The sequence below is a fragment of the Labrus bergylta genome, chromosome 11 (genome assembly GCF_963930695.1).
Source record: "Labrus bergylta chromosome 11, fLabBer1.1, whole genome shotgun sequence".
In the NCBI taxonomy this organism is placed as follows: domain Eukaryota; kingdom Metazoa; phylum Chordata; class Actinopteri; order Labriformes; family Labridae; genus Labrus; species Labrus bergylta.
The window spans coordinates 15,636,227-15,658,305 of NC_089205.1; the positions used below are offsets into that span (position 1 = coordinate 15,636,227).

Consider the following 22,079-nt stretch of genomic DNA (forward strand, 5'->3'; position numbering starts at 1 on the left):
AACTTTTTCCCACTGCGAAACAATGACATTTGATTGTAGAAGACCCACATGAATCCTTTTCATCCCCAAGTAAAATACAAGTGAATCTAACATGCAGGGTATGTTAGATTCATAACCAGAGATGGTGGGGTTAAGGGTATGGTTTCTCAGTCATGCCCTAAATCAAAAATGTATAAAAGACCTTCTGTCTACAGCATTGGTCTATAATCTTAGTCTGAGCATACACGAATAACATAGCTTGACATAGTTAAACTCAATTCTATTATAACTTGCCCTTTGCACAGGAATTTATACATTACTCAAGATTTCAATCTTGAAATAATCTTTTTTTTTCAACAATTACTAACTAAACATAGGGTAAGTACCCAAGTATAAAATCACATAAATGTTGTTACGGTGTAGAGCTAACCTCACAAATGTCCACGCTGCATTCATTAGAAAAGCATTGATCAGGATCTCTATCTTAAAGGGAAAATACCACCAAATCCAACATCTTTCCTTCAATCTCAAGTGTTTTCCCCTTTCTAAAGATGCCTTAGCCATGATTAACTCATATAAACACCAGTGATTACACATGTAATGGCCAGTATTTGTTTACGAGGGCTTGTTGCTTTCTTGATGTCTTTTTACTGAAGCTTCTCGAAGCAGATCTGCAGCAAGGATGTGTGTGTGTGTGTGTGTGTGTGTGTGTGTGTGTGTGTGTAAATATATCATCTCTAAGAAATACACTGGAAGCTTCACTGTTTCTGATGAATTTCAGTAAACAGAAAAATTAGAAAAAAAAGAACGACAGTTTCCGTCATCATCTCACCATCAGCACTAGACACATGATGTAAGAATGCTAAGAGGACATTGGTTTCTTGAGAGATGCGAGCCTGTGGCGCATTCCTACCCTGCCTTGTGAATGCATCAACATAAATTGAGGCAAGGGATGCAAGATGTGTCCCAGTGCTGAGGTGGCATTGTGTTAGTCTGTGTTTAAAATGTAACAACAAAAGGGTTGACTGGTTGTTGCTTGTGTTCTTCGTAACTTCACCTCTCCGTGCCTCTGATTGATATGTTTTCCATTTAAACTCAATTTCGACACGCCCGCCCGTCAATCAGGTAAGCTTCGGTCTTATTGTGAATCACGCTTATCCTTCATAAAATCAAAACAGATGAGTTATCAAACAATTCAACCCCTGTACAGAGTGTGCCAATAGAGACATGAGCTAATCAGACCAATTTCAGTTTTTGAACCAGGCTGTAAACATGTTAATCTCTGCTGTAAAAATTGCCTTTTTTTGGATTTGTGTGAATGTGACTTCGGGTGCTTCTGCAGCCAGCAGTTACACAACGTACTACAGGATTCTGCATTTCTGCATCAGCTTCATTTTTGAACACCGGTGGTGGCTGCTTGGCCTGAACCAAGGAAGCCTTTTAGAAATTCTGTCAATGTAGTATAAAGTAAAAACCTCAGTGAGAAGAACACAGGATGAATGGATGGTTCAAATGAACAGGAATCTCACGACGGTGACTTGAATTTGTATACTTTAACCTATCAAAACCCCAACTTACATAAACTTGTGTCGTTAGTGCTCATACCTACTTGAGGTTTAGGAAAGGAAAATTAGGCTAACACTTTTCAATGTTGACTTCTGGCTGCACATGGGACACAAACAGGTTTCTCCTTTGTAAAAGAAGAAGCGCTCTCTGGCAAAAAGCTCTAATGGCACATATAAAACATTGTTAAAATGCTAAAGCTACGAGATGAAAGTAGTCTTTTAAAAAATAACCAAATATTTGATCCTCTGATGCAGCACTACAGTGGTTTGAGGAGACCAGATTTCTTCAATTATGCAGTACTCGGCATCAATCATCAGCATCAGCAAAGAAGAGTCAGCATTCCAGTAGTCCGGACAGTGACTGAAAGATGGTTATAGGTAAAACTCCTGCAAACTAACAGTTCCTGTTGAAATGTTTACCTGAAAGTCCAACTCTATTGACAATAAGAAAAATATTTACACACAAATGTGCTGTTGGTGTCTTCAAGTCAGATACATTTGACCAGCTGTTGATGTCACATTTAGTACCCAAACTCAACTAACCTTCTCAACAACAATCTCATCATGCAAATTGCATCACAAGGATTTTGTTTCACCTTGAGTCGTCAGAGTTTCCTTCACTGCTGGCACATAAATGGACATTTTTCTCCACTGGTTCGAAGGGAACTGCAGTTCATTCCATTCCTCTTTTCCAAATGTGGAATTACAGTGACTTCAACGAGAAAGCCTCCAATTGAGGTTTCTGTCCACAAGACGTGCAATCACTCACTTGGTAGTAAGACTCAATTCTTACTCCACTAAAAACCACAGGAATTCTAAGTTTCCTTTTAAAAGATGCACAACTCAATAGTGAAAAAAGGCTGAGGGGTTAGCCCATTTTGAGAATCAACATGGACTCTCCTAAGGAGGCAATGGATTTGTATTGTGTTAATACTAAAAAGATACTGAGAGATGGGGGTGACGTATCTTTATGTAGGCAGACAGACATTACATTTTGGTTAAGGAATACATACTTCAGCTTTAAGTGAAATTCTCTTTGGTAAAGTACCATTTCAGTGCCTCATATATTTGAGTGGTTAGAAACACTATGATAACCCTGATAACTGTGTAGAATAAAGAGCCATTAAGTACAAGTGGATCTGGTGGTACCGCATTACACAAAATCACTGAATCTAATACCATTTTTTATTATTTAATGGTGAGATTAATTATTTGCATTTGCTGTATTAAACAGGACAGCTGCACAGTCTGAATCAGCACTGTGCCCGTTATATCTTTAACCCATAGTAATAATATAGTTGATTATTTAAACAGTTGTGAAAATAGAAGACACTAAAAGAAAACAGAAATTAGGTATAATTGAGTTTTATGATTAGATCCAAAAGTAATGATAGTTGCCCTAATGTTATATGGAGAGTTGTTTCATAGGAGAGTAGCCCATGCTGAAGTTTTGCCACCCTTTGATTTGAAGCGGGCCTCTGGGTAAGTGGCCGACCTGAGAGGCCTACAAGGCTATAGATTATAAATTTAGGCATAAGCATCAGCATTTGACCATTTCTGGTCTTAAATGTAAATGTAACATTTTCATAATAATAATTTATCCTTTATTAATCCCGTGAGGGGAAATTCAATTTTACACTCTGTCTGATGAACATGAACACACCCATAGGCAGAAATACACACACATGCACAAACAGGATCCTATGGACATGCATTAATGGAGAGGTCTCAGAGTGAGGGGGCTGCCCACAGCGAGCGCTCCAGAGCAGTTTTGGGGTTCAGGGCCTTGCTCAAGGGCACCTCGGCAGTGCTCAGGAAGTGGACTGGCACCTCTCCAGCTACCAGACCAACGTCCGGACTTGGTCCGTGCCAGGACTTGAACCGGCGACCCTCCATTTCCCTACAGACTGAGCTACTGCCGCCGAGAATGTAATTACTGTCTTAAAAAAGGCCTCGCAAATAGGACAAAATAACAGTGTGAGGGCTTTTTCCTGTTTGGGTTAACTTTGATAATAAAATATTTGGACAGATAGGCAATTAAAGCCCTCTGAAAAATATTCAATTTCCGGCCTAACCAATAATATTAACTGACTTGATTACATATAAATTCCTACACTTGACATGTAATAGAAGCTTATAAAATGTTGACTGCTGCCTTTAAAGGCAGAAAAAGTGGTCCTATAGGCTTAAGTCGAGGCCCTTCACTGCTTGAAAAATGGTTATTTAGGCCTATAAAATCTAATCAAACACCCTTCTGGTGTAGAAAAGTTCCTAACACTTCACACACCATACTTCCTATCACCTAATAGGCCAGAGGATAAAACGCCTCCCATGGGCGGATGTTGGCCCATAGGTCACTTTTTCTAGCCCCGCCTTGTTTCTCACAGACTTCTGCGAAATCATTCGCGTACTCACCTGATCGTCATCGTGCGTATGGAGTGGGCGTCAGCAGTGATTTTTTTCCGGTTCGTTTATGATTGGCCGGTCGAGAGTGTCAACGTCACGTCACTGCCAGCTGATCGGAGTGAGAAGCCGGTTTGAAGAGGAGAGTTGGACCGGAGAGAGAGAGAGAGACCGGGGAAGAGGAGCCCCGAGGAGTAACGAGCAGCACGGGGTGGGACCGAAACACCGGATACTACGACTGGACCGTTTTCTTTATTTCATTTTTTTTTTTTTTTTTAAGAGGTTTATGCGTAAACACCGGAGTTCACGAGACACGAAGCGACACTCTTTTAAGGGTGAATTTGGTGGGCTTTGCTTCTCGTCGAAACCTCTGGAGCTGTCAGAGAAAAAAGATTGAGAGTTAAGGTGTGGCTGAGGGTTTCTCTGAAGCTTCAGCTCTGACAAATATTACAAAATCGATTGTTTCTGCTCGAGAGGACTGAGACTCTTTAAGCTACAAACAGGCTTTAAAGACTGCTCTGTCCTTTTCATCCAGGAACATATTACATAACAAACGTATCGCCTTCTTGGTGTGCGCACCTTTTGATGTAAATCCCTCGCAGTAGCCTAACTAACAGGACTATTACGCAGAATGAAGTAGCCCTACGTCGTGTGATTTTTTTTTTAATGTTGGGCAGGTCTGTTTGGTTTCATAAGTCTGTTAAATGTAACGGACGTGGCAACTTTACAGTAGCCAGCCCTGCTGAATGCCACAGGCAAACTGGGCGTGGGGGAAACAGTCCGACCAGATCTAAATAATCCTCAAATCTGCTCATAGCACGGCCAAAACCACGCACATTTGACATTTGATATTTGAAGTGGCTCGATGGAGTCGATGGATTTACCTGAACCAAAGTAAGTGCGACTGTCTAATACATTTTTGCAAACTTTTTTTTTTTTTTTTTTTTTTCAGCGGAGGTGACATTTAAAGGCTACAGAGGAGAGTGTGCTTCGGCGTTCTCCCAAATGCGTTTTATCCTGTTTTATCGCGTTATTAAGGTGTAATGTGCCTACAAACAGAAGTGGCGGAATAATATGATAGGCCACTCGAGGTGTTGTGTCAGTTGGATGAGGCCTGTATCAAATATGTTTGATGATACAGAGCGAGAACATTAAGAAAGGGAAGGGGCGGGTGTGTCTTTATCAATTCAAGCGGTTGGGCGTTGAATGCATATTGATCCAGCTATAGGAAACAGCGCAATGTAAGAGTTGGGTCAATATAACAGCAGAGCGTAAGACTTGTCAAAGAATATCGAGGAGTCATTACTCACTCTTCTGATGTGCATAGGCCTATACCATTAGAACTCAAAGTCATAATTGAGTGCACGGGCAGGCTGACCCTCTAATTAAGAAAAGCTTAAAGTTGAAGGGAAAGCAGATAGAGTGAATTCCTCAAGGCCCCACCCTTTGTAGCGCAACATGGATGTAGAGAGTTGCCCCCACCTCCTCCTCCCCCTCCTCTCTCTCTCTCTCTCTCTCTCTCTCGCTGTCTCTCTCTCTCTCTCTCTGTCTCTCCCTCCGCGTCATTCATTTCCCCTTTCAAGCTTGTCTTCTGCTGTTTCCCCCTCTTAGAATCACCAGGTGCCTTCAGCTACTGGAGATCCTCTCATCTTTTAACCTACTTTGGATCTGGATCGCGTTCAGGAGCTACTTCCATGAATCCTCCGAGGTGTTAATAGGTGGAGGTAAGTGAGGCTGTGTTTAAGTCGTCCTGTGGAATCAGTATAACAGTCAGCTGTATAAGGAAGGTGGGCCTGTTTGTACCACGACATGGACCATAGCATCGTATATTAATGTTACACATTGTTGTGCATATTGTAGTTTTTACATCTCAATTTAATGTCAATTTGCCTTGTCTTGTTTTTTCGCTTCACCTTTTTGTACTGGTATTGCTCTTTGGGTGTTCCCATCAACCTGTTGCAAGTTAAGGCCGTTTATGTACTCTGCCCTCCATTTTCTATGGATTCTCCTGGCCTGGGTTATATAACCATATAGGCGCTGTGTGCAGGACTCTCCAACCATTGCTTATGCAACCCCTGGTTTGAAGATCTCAACATATGGGTCAAAATATAACTTCTCAAAAGTTCAGGATCCAAGCTCAAATTCTTTGGAAAACAGCCTTCAATCTTGTGATCTAATTAGAACTTGCTGCACAGTTTTTTTTTCTCCCCCACCTGCATCCCATCTACATCAGATGAACAGAACTGATCAGATCTTGTCGTCTCCTGATGGATAACCTGAATTTTGCAATTCATGGCCTTTTCTGTTCGCCAATGACTTGCATTTTATCTTTCCAGATTGTAGCTTTCTAGGATTTAGGGAAAGGGGTTAGAGTTCCCGTTGCTGCTCATTTTCCGAGGGCCTCCCCACTGCTGAAAAGCCTATTTGGTGAAATCACAAAAGTAATAACCTCTTTTTTTTCCCCCCCTCTGCTCCTTCTATAATTCCTACATGATGCACTTTTCTCAGGCAGGAGATGCTCTAGATTTGCTCGTTAGCTCAGCTCACCCCACTGCCTACTTTTTCCTCAAGAGTGCCCGGCCTGCAGTAATTATCCCCCCCTTTCAGGATGAATGGTGAATTATACATGATGCTGCAGGCCGGGCGGTCAGAGTCCGAGGCCACTTGACACACGTGGATTATTAGCATGCCACCGTTTGAATGTTCAAGGAGAATTATTCTTTGCAGGAAAAATGTCCCAACCACCCTCTAAGAAGGAAGGGCTGTGTTGGAACTAGTTTAGCAAGGGTAATAATGCATTTACAAGGCCTCATTGTCGTTGGTTACACTGACGCATTATGAGGGTTATATACTTGGTAATCCAAAAGGGTGTGAAATAATTGTTATTGTTGAATTACTCATCGTGATTTTAGCTGTCATCCAGTGAAGGAATGTTTGCAGTGTCACATGAGTTAAGTAAAAAAAAAAAGCAGCTGTGTTCCTGCTTCAATTACTGTTGCTTTCTGAAGTATTACTTTACAATTCCTACAGTTCAAATGCTGTTGTGCCTTTCTCCTGCCCTCTTTCTCTCCTTCTCCACTCTATCGTCTTGTTGGAGTGTTTGCTTTGTCTTTGCTCTGATTGTTTAGCTACATTGGATTGACACTGGGTGCACGGGCGTGTTAGTGGTCAGCCAGCAGTTGTTATCTCTGCGTGGCTAGATGTGTGTTTAATACAGGCGTCCATCAGTGACATCCATTTGGCCACTCCCCAGACACAATCACACAAAAGGGCATGAAAAGAGGGAAGACAGACTGGAAAGTGATGTTTTGTGCCGCAAGTTAGTGTCACCGCGCCTTCTAATCTAGACTCAAATGTCCAGACGTCATTCTGGAAGTCTTTATTTTCAATGCATATGAAAGCATTTATCATTTTGCGTGTGTGTGTGTGTTCACCATATTTCATGCAATTGTGTGCATGCTTGCGAGTCAGCTAATTGGGAAGGGTTAAGTTTGACTAACGGGCCTTTTGCTTAACTTACCACGGAAAGATCTGGAAGCGTTTTGCTGCGTCAGAGTTAATGACGTTGATCAGAACCAAGGAATATATAAAAATGTCTCATGTGATGAGTCATCTCCTCTACCTCTTCTGCTAACTTCAGCTTCTGAAAGACCAGCCCTTAGAGATACTTGTTTTATCCGGGCAGTGTTGAACATTGACTTTTATTGATGGCCAATCACAGAGGAGAGAGGAATCTGCGGTGGAAATGCGGTAGCTGCAGTGAGGTTGCACAATTTTTTTTTTTTTTGCCACACCCAGGCAGCCTCTGAAGGCTACCTTTGACTGGCTTAGGCTAATTTTATACTATTAAAGGTTTATTTGACACTTTTTCCTGGATATATTTTCTCCCACAGAGTAGTAGGTTAAGAATTACACAAATGGTGTGTGGGATGAAAGGGTGTGTGTCTGCAGCTAAGACAAGGTGATGCCATGCTGTACGTAGGTGTGTGTATGCTACCGTCTGATGTAGAGACAGATCCACTCTCTGTCAGTGCCTACATGTGCACAAATGTACAGACCAGGGACGCGTGGGTGTGGGCAGCCTGGCGTGGATATAGTGTTTAGTGATGCGGCGCTAACTGTATTCCAACTGTATCCCACGTTATATTGCCACTGCGTCTTTAGGAAAGAGCGTCTCACTACTCAGTAAGGCTGTGTGCGGTTTACCAGACCAGCCTCACACTCATATCTACAACATATGCTGCACTGTTTGTGCATTCCCACTGAAAAAGTTATATTTTCAACGAGATTAGTGTCTTATCCTGCAATAGCTTGGTCGAGTGGTAATGGCAAGTATAAACTTTCATGCAGGGCTCGTTTCACTTTTTTCACATAGCGCTACCGGACTGGACAGTATTCAAGCCATTAGATGATTTCCTTTGCTGTTAATCCCTCATACATGTGAGTCTGTACAGGTAGTGTTAATAAATTATATTCATTTTCACACTTTTGGACTTGTAGGATTTGCATATGCATGCAGATAGATGGTGGAAACGGATGTAAAGGAAGAACATAAAACAGCCTGTATACAAATAAATAGAGGTAAATATTAGATGATTGTATGCTCCGTTTTTGATTTGTTGGATACATTTAGGCTGTAGCATGCTCAGCTTTGGGCTTGTCTCTGCAGGGCCAGCAGTGAGGAGCAGTGGGCCTCTCTGCAAACCGGCTGGAATGTAGACCATATGTAGCAGGCATCCCAGGAATGTAACTCGGCCTTGCTGAACTGACCAACCTAAAGACACAGAGTGAGCGGAAAAGGATAAGGAGGAGAGAAAGGGATAAATTGAGGGTGGTGCAGGGAAGATGATAGTGAAGGATAAAATGTATCATGCAGGGGGGGGGGGAGGAAGATGGAGGAAAATGAAAGCTTGGGGGGGGGGGGGCAGAAGAAGAGAGGGTAATGAAGCGTATGAGAGATGGGTGTGTAAAGATGTGATAGTGGGGAAGGGGAAACGGCAGATAGAAAAGGGCAATGGACAGGCAAAGGAGTAAGGATAGGGAGAGGAGAATCTTCAAAGAGGCTGGGACAATTGGTGAAATTACAGGAATTCAATATGCAATATGCAAACAATTAGATTAAAATATTTAAAACAAACGTTTCAGCTTTTCAAATGGAAACATTAAGATCCAAGCTGTTTGGTTCAGCAACAAGCTTTATTCTATAATAAAAGCGGCATGGTGCTAACATTACATCATGTCTAAAGTATACAGTAAACACCTGTATAGTGTAATATAAGAGGCCTATAATTATATAGGGCGTGACTGCTATAGATGAAATGTGGATTTGTATTATTATGTGTGTCAGACTGCAGTGTTCTTCCAGCTCAGTAACTCAGGTTGAACGTCTTTGTTCGCTTAGCACACTGTGCTCTCAGGCCATTTGGGTACAGCTGGGGCCAGAACGGCAAGAAATACACTCACTCAGATACTTACATAATCATTCATTTTGTGTTTTTTATTTTTTTTAAACTTAACAAACCCCGACTGTGCCCCCTCCTCACACACACACACACGCACACACACACAGTTCAGTGGGGAGTGATGGCAGTTGACCTCCACTTGCCGCAGTTTTACATTGACGAACCAAAATGTCATCAGCTTATCATTTTTATCTTCTCTCCACACAATAGACGAGAGGCTCTTAATCCCTTTCAATCTAATTAGAAATTAAGCTCACAAAACCAGCCACCCTTAAAACAAATTACAACATCAATGTTGTGTCGGGACCCGCCCACGTTAGCATCGAAACCATAGACTGTAAATGTTAATGGACGAAGCCTGAGGGATGTCACCCATCTGTTAGCAGGCTTTGGAAGCCCGTCAATGGCAGTTGCCATAATGGAAATGCTGTCTCACCTAAACTTTCAGTCAAACCGACCTGACAGACTACGAGCTGCTGAATTCACAACTTAGAAGCGGATTCAAAAATTCCCTCAGAAAATGGTAGAGACCAAAAAGGAGATAAAAGAAGACTGAGTGTATATGAGACTTACATTCAACGGGTGAAAGACAACTCCTAACTTTTTTCGTATCTGCTGGGTGTGTTATTTGACGTATGTTTGCGAAGGGCTGTGTTGTCCCTAGGGATACACTTAATAAAAGACAAGGTAAATAACATATAATCATTCTGTGATAATTGTTTCAGCTAACATCTACTATCTGAATGAATCTGGACCTCTCCTTAGCTATGAAAAAAGTTGAGGGCATTGATGGCAGTTGATTAGTCTTGGATGATATAGCAATGTTCTGTAAATTGTTTTAAACATTGAGCCTAATACTCTGCCTTATAGTCAACCATTGGTTTTCATTTATATCATTGAAATCTTTCTGAAGAACATGACATTGTTCACGTAAACAGATGGCACGTCTTTTTGTCCCCATCTGTAGCTTTGGATGGTTGGGGTGAAGAGATGAATCCAAGAAGATTCTGGGGATTGGAAACACGCATGGGCTGCTGCCACTTCTCATTTATTTGACCTAGAGGCATTTCCTGTCTTAAAGCATGCAAACTAAACTGCTACTTAAAAGGGAGCTGGGGGGGAGGGGGGATATATATATTTCTCTGTCTTTATATTTTCTAAAAGAGAGAGAGAGAAGAAGAAGCAGGGAGGACGCTGTATTCGTGGGGACTACTCGGGCACGTAGCCAGACACAAAGTGATACATACATAGAGCGAACAATGTACTCTTTGACACACTTCTTCCCAGCGGTAGGAAGGGAGATGACAGCTGGAGGAAGCACACAAATCTTTTCTTTATGTTGGGCCTCTATACTCAGCGTTCACACCCCGACTTCCACTCCTCTGTCTCTGTATCCCACCGTCTCAACAGTTTTCTCGTTCCCTCCTGTTACATTTTCCAAAAGGATGATTTGATCGTCGAGTCCTTCACAGGGAGCTTATTCACAAACACACACACACAGACACTAATCTACAGTTTCAGAGTCATGCTGCGTCATTTTCTCATCTGTGCATTGTGGGAACACCCGGGCCCAGGATGTCTGCTTCTCACGTTGTGACATCACAGAGGCAGATAGCACCCCGTCTGCTTTTCTTCACACACAAGCACACACACGCAACAGAGACACACACACACACAGGCGTGTACACTTATATTTTTCCCATGCATTCCTGGCTCCAGATGCCGTGTGTAAAATCCTGCTAGATGCTGTGCGGGACTTAACTGGAAGGACCGTTTCCTCTTCCTCTTTCCCACCTGCCTGCTGACTTCCTGCCAGTTGACCTCTTCCTTGAGCAAATAACTTGCATTCATTTGAGGGAAATCAAGTGCCTTTACAAACTGTGCTCACTGGATCAACCAGTTGCTGCAAAAATGCTAAAAAAAAGTGTGAGGGAAATGAATGCAGTATGGTTGTTGTATTTTTAATGGTAAAAATGTCTTGTCGAGATACAATGGTGCATGTGTGTGCGTGTTGCTGAGTCATTTGTTTGTGCAGGGTTGCCTGTGCCACACCCTTGCTGCTGTCTTTCCCTGCATCCCCCAACCCCTCCAGCTTGGCCCCCATATTCGAAGAGAACTTCTGCTTGATGCATTCTGGGACATTACTAAATAGCTCTACTAAACAAAACATCTAACAGGGGTCTCATTAGCCTTTTTAAGCTAACACACTTCAGTCACTTTTTTTAAATTAAAGAAAATGTGCATCATTGTTTTCCACAACGGGAAGTTGTTCCCCCAATGTTGCTGAATCAATAATTCATAACCAGACAAATAATAGCCGTAGGCACATAGAGATTTTACACTATAGAACATGACGTACATTCAGAGGGTTCATGTGTACTCGCTGGCTCATTTTCTGTCAGCACTGAAAAGCTGCATTTCATAATTCACATGGCGTGAGAGTGTGCGTGCAGAGGAACGAGCCTTCCGTGCTTCTATAAAACAGGGCGTGGGCTTTTTTTCCCTTCCTCATCTCCCCATGCATGCATACATTTGCTCACACACATACCTCATGCAAACACATTATTCTTCAAGCTTTATCACTCAGTTACTTCCAGCCTGTCCCCCATATCTAAGTCACTTGAGGAGAAGAAGCATGCAGCAAAAGTGATGAGCGTACCCTGACAGGGTGCTGGTGTTAGCATGCCTCTCAAAGGGGATTTGCTTTTCAGCAATGTTTGCTTGTGTAAGTGTGTCCATGTTAATGTATGTGTCCTGAAATGTATTCCCTTTCTTCTCACTAATTCCATTCAAAGCTGCAGGAGGAAAGCAGTGGTAAATTAAGAGAAGGATCAGCTGACTGAGGCTTCTCTCAAAACTTTCCGGGTTAGAATAACTCTGTAGATATTTTGCCATAAATCAGATATAAGAACCATGCACTCGGAAAATGTTGCATAAGCGAGAAATTGCCAACTATCTTCAGAGTTTAATTTTTCAGATTCTAAGTCACTGGTAAAGTCATTTTAAGGAAATTACATTTCAAACATGTTTTGATTGTATTTGTGGAAGGAAGCAGAAAAGATAAATCTTATTAAAATTAATGTTATCTAAACTCCCAAGTCCGGATCCCAGACGACTTGATCCACTCCAAATGTTAAAGAAAAAAAAACATTTCATGAATTAATTGTCATTTTTTCGGTTTAATGTGGATCAGTTTAATTGGCACAAACTGAACCTTAAATTGTGCAATTGTTCTGCTCGTATTCAACAAATGTCTTTTGGGTGTGCCATGAGGTTGCTGTAATAAAACCAACATTTGCTGTTCTGCCAGGCTTGCGGCTGTCAAGGAAAAATATTTTAGATTTCTGCGATACCAAAAAAAGACGAGGGGCTTGGTGATGCTGCTTATGAAAGGGATATTGTTGATGCCTTTGGAGGATAGATAAGAGGCTTGCTAGAATCTATTGCAAAGCTGTTTTCATCCTCATAACACAGCAAGCCTATACGTAAGATTATCTTGCCCATACAGAAAACAACTATGCTGTATTGTGGTATTAGCCTTACATCTATGTGCGGCATGCAATCTGGCTTTAATCTTTGTGTGGTGGTATACCAGTGTTAGTTTTTAGCTGTGTCATGATGCAGGAAGAACAGGAACTCATATTAGCAGGATGAAACAGGAACTGGAAAGTACTCAGATATTTATTATAATCACCATCCTACTTGTGTTTTTTAAATCATGTCCAAGCAATTACATAACCTTTTCTTTAGACCATTACAGCTCAAACTAATAAAAGTGTCATCTACCTGATTACTTAGTTTTTGTAATTTTTTAGAATAAAAAAACTAGGTTTTGGAGATTAACTCCACAGGAACCGCGGAAAATACCTGAAACACAATCAAATGCAAGGGTTGTTACTCTTTTGACCTTCTTATAATGACTCAATTTGGTGACAGTAGGCCTCATCCTCCACAACTTAGGTCATCACTTGTGAATCCCTCCTCTACATATGCACTGTATGTGCTTCTTGTGCGTTCTTGTGTTTGTGTGTGTGCACACACTCTCAGAAGCCATTTCAGCCTGTTGCTTAGGCTGGCTGTAATTGTCCCGGGAATCGTCAGCTCTGTGTAATAAATCACTCCTCTGGTACACTGTGTTCTCAACTCTGGGATGGCCTCTGTGTGTTCGACTGTGTGTGTGTGCTAGTGGTGTGCACGTATCATGAGCAGGGAAAGAACACAGCAAAGTAATAATAAAGGATGAAAATTTCATTCAGGAGGAGAAAGCTGCTGCTCTCTGTCGTCTTTAATTTGCCAAGGGCACGACTTAATTTTCATGCTTTGTGGAAAAACTAACCAATGGATATAATTGCTGTATAATGAGGATGTAAATTAATTTCATAAAATATTTTTTTGGTTTGCACCTCTTGATGCTCATTCTTCTGTTTCTTTCAATTTCACCCTCAGCCTTGCGTGTCTGGACAGTATAGAAAACAGGTTTGTCTTAATCACATTTTAATACAATTCATGCATTTTATGCGATGTTCCAGGGGGACTCACAGAGGCCCCAAACATGAAAATGGTTCCACATGATGCACATAAAAATGAACACATATGCAAAGTAGAGATAGGTTAAAAACATGGTAATAAGGTGTCTTTGTTTCTTTGTTTCTTTGTTTGTGTTCCTTGAAAAGCCATCTTACATTTCAAGTTACTACTCAGATTCTTCAGTGTATAGCAGATGTTTATGCTAGCATGGATTAGTTTACTGATTTATTTTAATGAACAGTCAAGTAACTTTAGGTTGTGTTATTTGGCCAGAGGAAGGCTTTGGGGTTATATCACGGTCACCAGTTTGTTTTATTGTACTCGTGGTGGTCTTTGACCTTGTTCGTGTCTGCTGTTCTCTTTTCATCATCCCTTTCTTTTTCTCTTTTTCTTCTCTCTTTACCCATCTCTCTGTAAAAAAAGTGATCTGATGCAGAGATGGCATAGCGGTTAGCTTGCGCCCCATGTATGGAGGCTGTAGCAGGCAGCTCGGGACCTGTGGCTCATTTCCTGCATGTGACCCCTCTACTCTCTCTTCCCGGTTTTCTACTCTATCCACTGTCCTTTCAAATAAAGTAAAAAAAAAAAAAAAAGCCCAAAAATAAATCTAAAAAAAAAGATCTACTACCCTGTTTAAATAAAAAGAAGAAACTAATCTCCTTAATGTTAACAAAGCCCAAAGGAGCTATCAGGTGCCTCTTTACAAATGTACCCACAAAGGGAAGCCTTTGCCCTGGATCTCATCACCAGTATTACACACCCACAAAGGATCCGTCTGGATTCAGTAGAAGATCAAGGCTCACTGCCCATTCACAATTCCTTTTCCCTGTGGAAGAGGGTCACATTGAGAGAGAGAGTGTGTGTGTGTGTGTGTGTGTGTGTACCTCTGCTGTCCAGAGCGTTAGCATCGTGGGGTTCGTTGAGTTTCCAGGGGTTGCTGGGTTCGGAGAGCTGCTGGGAGTTAGTTTGCCCAAAGTCCTGTCCTTGAACTGTGAAAGAATATGCTGCGAGGGGAAGGCTTTTCAGACTGACTGACTGCAATAGTTGAAGTCAGGCCAGCTGAACGAATGCCAGGCAAGAGAAATCCTGGGCTACTTGTGAGTATTACACAGTGGCCGGCAGAAAGGGAATGTTAAAGTGGTGCATCACAGAAAGTGTTTTCATGTCAGGTTTAATATCCAACACTTAATTGGGACATGATTAAAGTTTTCAAAAGTATTTCATAGCAAAAGATGATGGACCAGATTGGTCAGACGTGTATTTACTCGAGGGCTTCGTTCTTTTGCCAGAATGTTTTGATCTGACACTCATACAGACGGACTTTTGTGGGTATTCTCAAGGTGAAATAACAAAATACTTGACTTGTTGGTGAAGCCGTTGCACACCAAATGGAGTGGGAGGGTCTTAATTGAAAGGTAAATTCCTCCAATTAGGCCCGTGCAGCTGCTGAAAAGCTGAACTGCCCACTGGATAGGAGCTGTTTTCCATCAGGAGTTGCAGGCTATAACCAAAGGGAAGGCTATCTAGCTAGCAAAGATGTCTGTATTCAATTATTGCAACAAAAATATAGAGCAGGGAGAATACAACAATGGTAGGCTAGCTTATTGCCTGTACGCGCATGCAGCTTGTTTGTTTACGTGCATGCACATTTTAAGACACAGTAAACCGCAGTATTCACAAATACAGGACAAAGGAATGTTATAAAGTTTTTCCTCCTTCGGTATCTTTCTCTGTACCTCCTCCTCCTCCTCACCTCTCTCCCACAAGAACCACTCAGAGCAAGCCCTGGAAAAAGGACTGTGTGTTTGTTTGCGTGCCAAACAACAAAACCAAATGTTTAAGCAAATGGGAAAGAGCCTAAAGATGGAACACAATTGATGGTTGCTTTTCATGGGGTCCAAAAATACTAAATCTGCAAAGAACAACCTCAAATTTAAGAATTAAAGATTGCCATTCATTTCCTTTTATGGCCACAAAGCGTTTTTGAAATGCACATTTTGTGACTCACTGGGAATTTCGAGAATTGCTGCCGTATTAAGGAGCTCTAAGGAAGTTCAGTGTTTTTAGATCTCTTTTGCTTCAACATCAACCTGTTAGCTTCAGTTAGCATCAAAGGAAGCAGCAAGCTGATGGTTCCTCATATTCTCCTGCAGGTTATGGTGTGTTGTACACTCTTGTTGGCAGACCTACAGCAGTTCTTCACTGGCAAGCTTTATGTCCTCATGTACCAGCTAAAGCTGCCAGCTGAAGAACTGTTGTGGTCGGCCCTTTCCTGCACTGAAGAGCCGTCCATCTCCGAGAGTGACACGAGGACAACTCCAGAATCAAATCATTTGAAAAAAGTCACGACACTGAATGAAAACCATGTTACTTCTGCGGCATGTTCATGTGTTGAGAATCATACCATGACACCTGCTGTATCATGTAACAAAAACATAGCATCCTGGGGACTCACTTCTGACAACTTCATCGCTGTGCGGTTTGTATTCAGTCCTATGTTATATCATGTTGTTGTATGGTGTCAGCACATTTCCAGGTTTCACCTGGTTTACATCGTAGAAAAAAAAACATGTAAAGTCAAGCATCAACGGTGACATTTAAGACTTTTATTTACACACTCCAGACTTGAAATTAGACTCCCTGTTTGTGAAAAAAATAATCCACCTCTCCAGTGACATTTCCCTTGAAAGGTAAGCCTTCATTGTTGGAACACAAAACTCTGATGTAGTTAAGAGGACATAGAGGCTTCATAGATCAGTAGTTGAAGATGAAGATAAAAAATTGAAGGGGTGAATCCAGTTTAAATAAGGAAGAAAAGAAAAACGCTGAGCTTTGTGTGTAAATTGTTTTTTATTGATTTTGATCATTGGTAGGGAAATCTTATTGCTAGAGCAGAAATACTTTAATAAGAAATTAGCAAATAATACTAAATACTAAAGTGTTCTGTCATCGCCATGTGTCTGCTTTTTCTCCTGTGTGTCATAAAGACTTTTCTCTAGAGCACATAAAAAGAGACATGGACATCTTAACTGTGACCCTCAGCAGTCGTAAACCAAAACTTCAAGAGAGAGGGCAATGCCCAGATCCGGATATAAGAGCCAGCATGTCCCTTTAAAAGCTGCCAGCCAGAGCTGAACAGAGGGAAGGAATGTTCTGGGGCCTTAACAAAACCAGATGCCACGGCTTATTCTCTCTCCCTCGCACACATGCTCTCTGTTTCTTTCCCTCACTCCTCGAGCTCTAACGTAACACCCCAGATAGAAGCTAGAATTCAGCATAAGCACATTGTCTTCTTTTTCATCCACCCTTAACGTGGACTGCCTCCTGGCTTTCCTGCCTGTGTCTCAATCTCCTTATGATCTTGTCGGCTTCCCTTTACCCGTCTGTCCTTTAACTCTCCCAATCCTCCACATCTAACCCTCCCTCACTCCAGTGACATTAACACCCACGTATGAAGGGGAACACAGACAGGGATTATACCACTCTCTCCTGTACATCCTCTTCAGGCAGCATTGCCAGTACTTTACACACCACAACACTGGATATAAGGGTCACACCTTGACCTTGTGTGTTCTGTAGGTTAGTTTCAGGTCAGTGACTCGCCGCCTTGATCCGCTCCAAGGGAATCTCTTGTGAGTGCATTAAGAGATTGTTAGAGGAAGGAAGGTATTTAAGGAGAAGCATCCTTAGTAAGATGACCCAACTGGAAGGAACTGTTTTTCTTTTTGCTTTAATATATTTAAATACATGTGTGTATGTGAATAAATCCACACTTCTCCCTCTTCTTTCATATCCAGATGTGCCATGCCCGTGACACCAGACACAGGTGCTGTGTACCTGTGTCTGCCAGCTGCTGTGCCAGCTGTGAAAGGTGAGCAAGCAGAGAGGCATCTCAGAAGGAGGTGAACAATCATCAGCTGCTGAAAACAGAAAGACGGAGTAGCGTCATTAAAGGAGCACCGAATCAAACCAAACACCATCAGTCATACAACATTCATTATCATCATTCATTATATTGCACATTTTAGAACTTCTTGGTGAGTTGGAAGAGTCCAAAGTTGGATTCAGGGCTGTAAAGTTTCCCTTCAGTCTTAAATTGTAAAACAAATTTGTTAAATTTGAAGAAAATAAAAACAGATTTTGTGTTCATCCTATGTTCAGTTTTTGGGAGTTTTCCCAATTGAATGTGTTCACTTAGCTGCCATTTTCCTCTGAAGTCATGCCATGGGGTGGGAGCTCAAATGCTGTTCTAATGTTACATACTGCTTGGTTCAAGGTTGTAAATGGTTGAAATTAAGAGTATCTGTCCAAAAAAGGAAAATAAAATGAACATCAGGGAAATAAGGCTATATACAAGTTACAACAACACATATCACAACACAAGTACTCGTTAGCTACACGAGGCAACAGCTAACATTACCATTTAACCACATACGAGCTTAAGCGAGCCCTTAAAGCAATATACTGCACCTGAATATAAGAAGACTAGTACTGTACCATAGTGGTGCAGTTATGTGCTCACTAAGTTCACACATTATGTACTAATGGATTTATTGTTGTAGGTTTTTTTTGTTAAAGATTAATTTCTGTCCTGCACAGTGGCATTTTTTTTCAACAATGTTGAATGTTGTTAATGTGTTATAGTGAATAAATTGAATTACATTATAAAAAAGCACTGTAAGTATTTGTGGGACCTAATCGGGACCAATTATTGTTATTATTCTAACCTGTGTTTTTCACAATACGTGCAATGCAAAAGGGCAAATGTCCTTAAATTAAAGTTAGCTCTTGTTCAGCTTATAATGTGTACAAATGGTAAACTTGTATTTCTTTCACAGTCTTCTAATGAACATCAGGCCAGCATCTGCTGAGAGTTTGTTAGCTCACCAACATCTCAGCAGGCTGTAATCTGTTTTAGCTATGTAGGTGTTGAATCCATCAAGGGTCGCTTTGAAGATATAAAGCCACCTTGTAACATTTTTAAGGTTTTACTTGTCAAACCTTTCTCAGTTTTGTTGCGTATCATGGTAAGCATTAGCTCTATGCTATCCCAACAACTGTATTGTCAATTCAAACATGAATAATTGTGAATTTAATTGGTTATAATATTTTTAGACCAGCATGATTAAGTTTGGGGTTTTTCTATTACCAAAAAAATGTAAAGTTTGACCTGCAGTGCCATTAAATGCCAGAAGTCAGAGCTTTGCGTGTATGCTGAAGACTCTCTGACACAGTCTTTCCTCTGAGGATTGGGTTGCCGTTGCCCTTTAGTTCATGTAATACCAGTCCCATCTCTGCACAGCATGTATAGACATCAACCAGTTGACTTTGACCCCTCGCTGATAGTAGATTAACTTCATCTGTTAAAGTTCATCAGGCCCTAACAGAGAAGGTCAAGGCAGCAGTGTTTTTAAGAGATGAATCTCACTCTCCTTTTCATCAGAAGTAGACATTCTCCGTCAGGATATACAAAAACGATCTGATCTATTTTCTTATGACTTCTCTGGTGCTTTCAGTGTAATGGCTAATGGAGTGAGAGACAATGTGTCTTTGAATACTTTGAAATAGAAAGTCTGAGACCAAAGCGCTAATGGAAAAGACGCACATATCTTAGACTTTTAGATAATTTACCAGGGTTTTTGTGTGCTTTAGTGTGTGAATGGATAAATGAAGAATGAATGCAATAAGCAAAGTGACTTTATTTTCTTTATTGAGTCTGAAGTCTAGTGTCTGCTGTCCGGCCCTTGTTCAACTCTTAAGTCAAAGCTCCAAGGCCAAGACTGAAGAGGTTTACAAACCTCCCCTAAATTCTTCTCCGTGGGTAAAATCATGTGAAAGCTGCTTAGGCAGATTATCCCTGCCTCGACGGCAGCTGGCAGCGAGATCCTTGGGACTGCACCTGACTCAATACTGGCGGTGACGCAACCGCAGGCCGTGGCGCAGCGTGCTCCTACAATCCTCTGCGACCTTTAGCCTCGAAGTGAAAAAGTGCATCTTGAGGTTTTAAAGCAAGCAGGAGCTAAATGAGGAGATGAGACAGACACACACTCATCACACTAATGCACTTATCAACATACATGTGATCTGACTGCAAGAAATAAATTAAGCATGATCAATCCGTTCATCAGATTGTGAAGGTGTGTGATTTAAGCGTTTTGGATTGTGTAATATTAAACGTAAGGGCTACCAAGTTGGATATTTACATATTTGTGTATTATAAATTACATTTTTCAAACAAGTATATATTTTATACTTTTGTTCAAACTTTGTGAATATTCTTGCTGTCAAGTATGGGCATTTTTTTCCTTGGCCTACCTTTTCCTGGACAGTATTTCAATCATTTCCCATGGTGTTTATGCAGTCCAAAAACATGTCTGAGACACATTCATTGTCGAACATGAAGATATATTAGATAATAGATTTAACAAAACAAACAATAACAACAAAACAATGCTAGTGGACAACTAATAAAAGCTTCAAGTGCAGTAAAAAGTCATATTTTGTATTGTCGTTTCTGCTGACGTTAACTAATCCTTCAGATTTGCATCGTTGCATTAAGGGTTTGCATATGAATACAAACACAATAAAATCAGTTAGTTCTTCATATTGGCTTAACTTGTGTTCAAATAAAATCACATGTGAGTGTGTATGAGAGTTATAGTAGGCTGTAACAGCAAACATGCAGTACCTACAGCTGTCACATTAAAGAGTCACAGGTATGAACGCTATAAACACAGTAAGCTAGCTGTACTGTATGTAGTTGCAAATGCAGCCTGGTGTGGTGTATGAAAAGTCTTGTGACAGCTTCTTTATTTTATTTAAAATCCATGTGAGTGTATTCAGCCAACCTGTGCTTAAATCTGTCATGCTTTGACAATTTAGGTAGAGAGTGCACAGTCAGTCCATGAAAACACAATGCTCTTATAAAAATGCACGTCCCATCACACTCTGACACTGAGGCAACTCTTACACAGAAAAGCAGGGGAGTCTTTAATACCAGTGGCAGTGCAATAGTAGTCTGGAACGAGAAATATATTTTTCAGCTGACATTGAGGTACACTGTGGTAAGCGAAGCTGTTTTTACTACAATTTCAGAGGCCATTGCACCACCCACAGCACTTATCACAGTGTCTGGACAACAGCTGCAGTCTTTGAAAGTTAAACTACTGATACTCACATAAGTTAAAATGCAAATGCATCATTCCTAGCCTTCCCATAAACCGAAGACATGCAACTAACATGCTTCAATTCACAGAGCCATGGTTTGTTATGTTAAAACATTTTCCAGACATTCTATAAGTTGTTTGATATCTTTGTTTGGAGCCGTTGATACCTCATCCCAAAAGCATGAGTTCCCATTTGCAGACTCATCATTTTAAAAAAAGAATAACGCTGCAAGGAATTGACCAATTGTAAGTCATCATGAATCCAAATATGATTTCTGGTTGTAAAGGTTTAACACACTGATAATACAACTGAAAATATAACTATAGTACACTGACACAAAAGAAAAGGATTGCTGTGTTAAATCCCCCCATCATAGTTCATCTTGAAGTAATATTACCAAAAATGATCGAAATAAACAGAAAGACTCCAAATGGTTTTCTTTGCTATTCTAATAAAATTCATTATAGATGTGTAAGCTGCTGAAATGTGGTGAGTCCTGTTTTTTCTCTTCACTCTAGCTTTTAATGTTGGGGATTTATAAGCCCGGTCTTCTGTTTGGTTTCATGCAGATGTTTTATGGGGGGCTACCCAGCTTTGATAAATGAACAGTGAATAAAGCAATTTATTGAAACAGTCAGTAACTGTCTTTAAAGAGTCATAACTCACAGTAATGGACACATATAAATATAAATCATATAAAGAGCTTAAGTATACAGGAAGGAGCACATTACTGGCAACGGTTGTCTGTATGAGGAAACATGGGGACAATTCCAACAAAAGAAGAGTAAAAAAAAAAGTAAGAAGGAAAAGTTTAGGTTGGAATTGAAAGAAAATCTGAATTTCAATGCTGATTATGTCAAATATTGCTAAATCAAAGACAATAATGACCTTAAATGTGTTGCAAAAAGGTTTAAAATCAGCTTGGAAATCAAAGTACAGCCAAGGATTGAAAGCTTACACAAAGTAGCCTACACCC

General features: G+C 40.9%; 1 long non-coding RNA gene across 1 annotated transcript; it reads left to right on the forward strand.

The window, feature by feature from the left end:
* Positions 1-3,996: 3,996 nt before the first annotated feature.
* On the forward strand, positions 3,997-20,432 carry LOC136180530 (uncharacterized). Its single transcript, XR_010667150.1, has 3 exons — positions 3,997-4,841; positions 5,559-5,671; positions 13,856-20,432. It is a non-coding gene; the product is annotated as an uncharacterized lncRNA (long non-coding RNA).
* Positions 20,433-22,079: the final 1,647 nt, after the last annotated feature.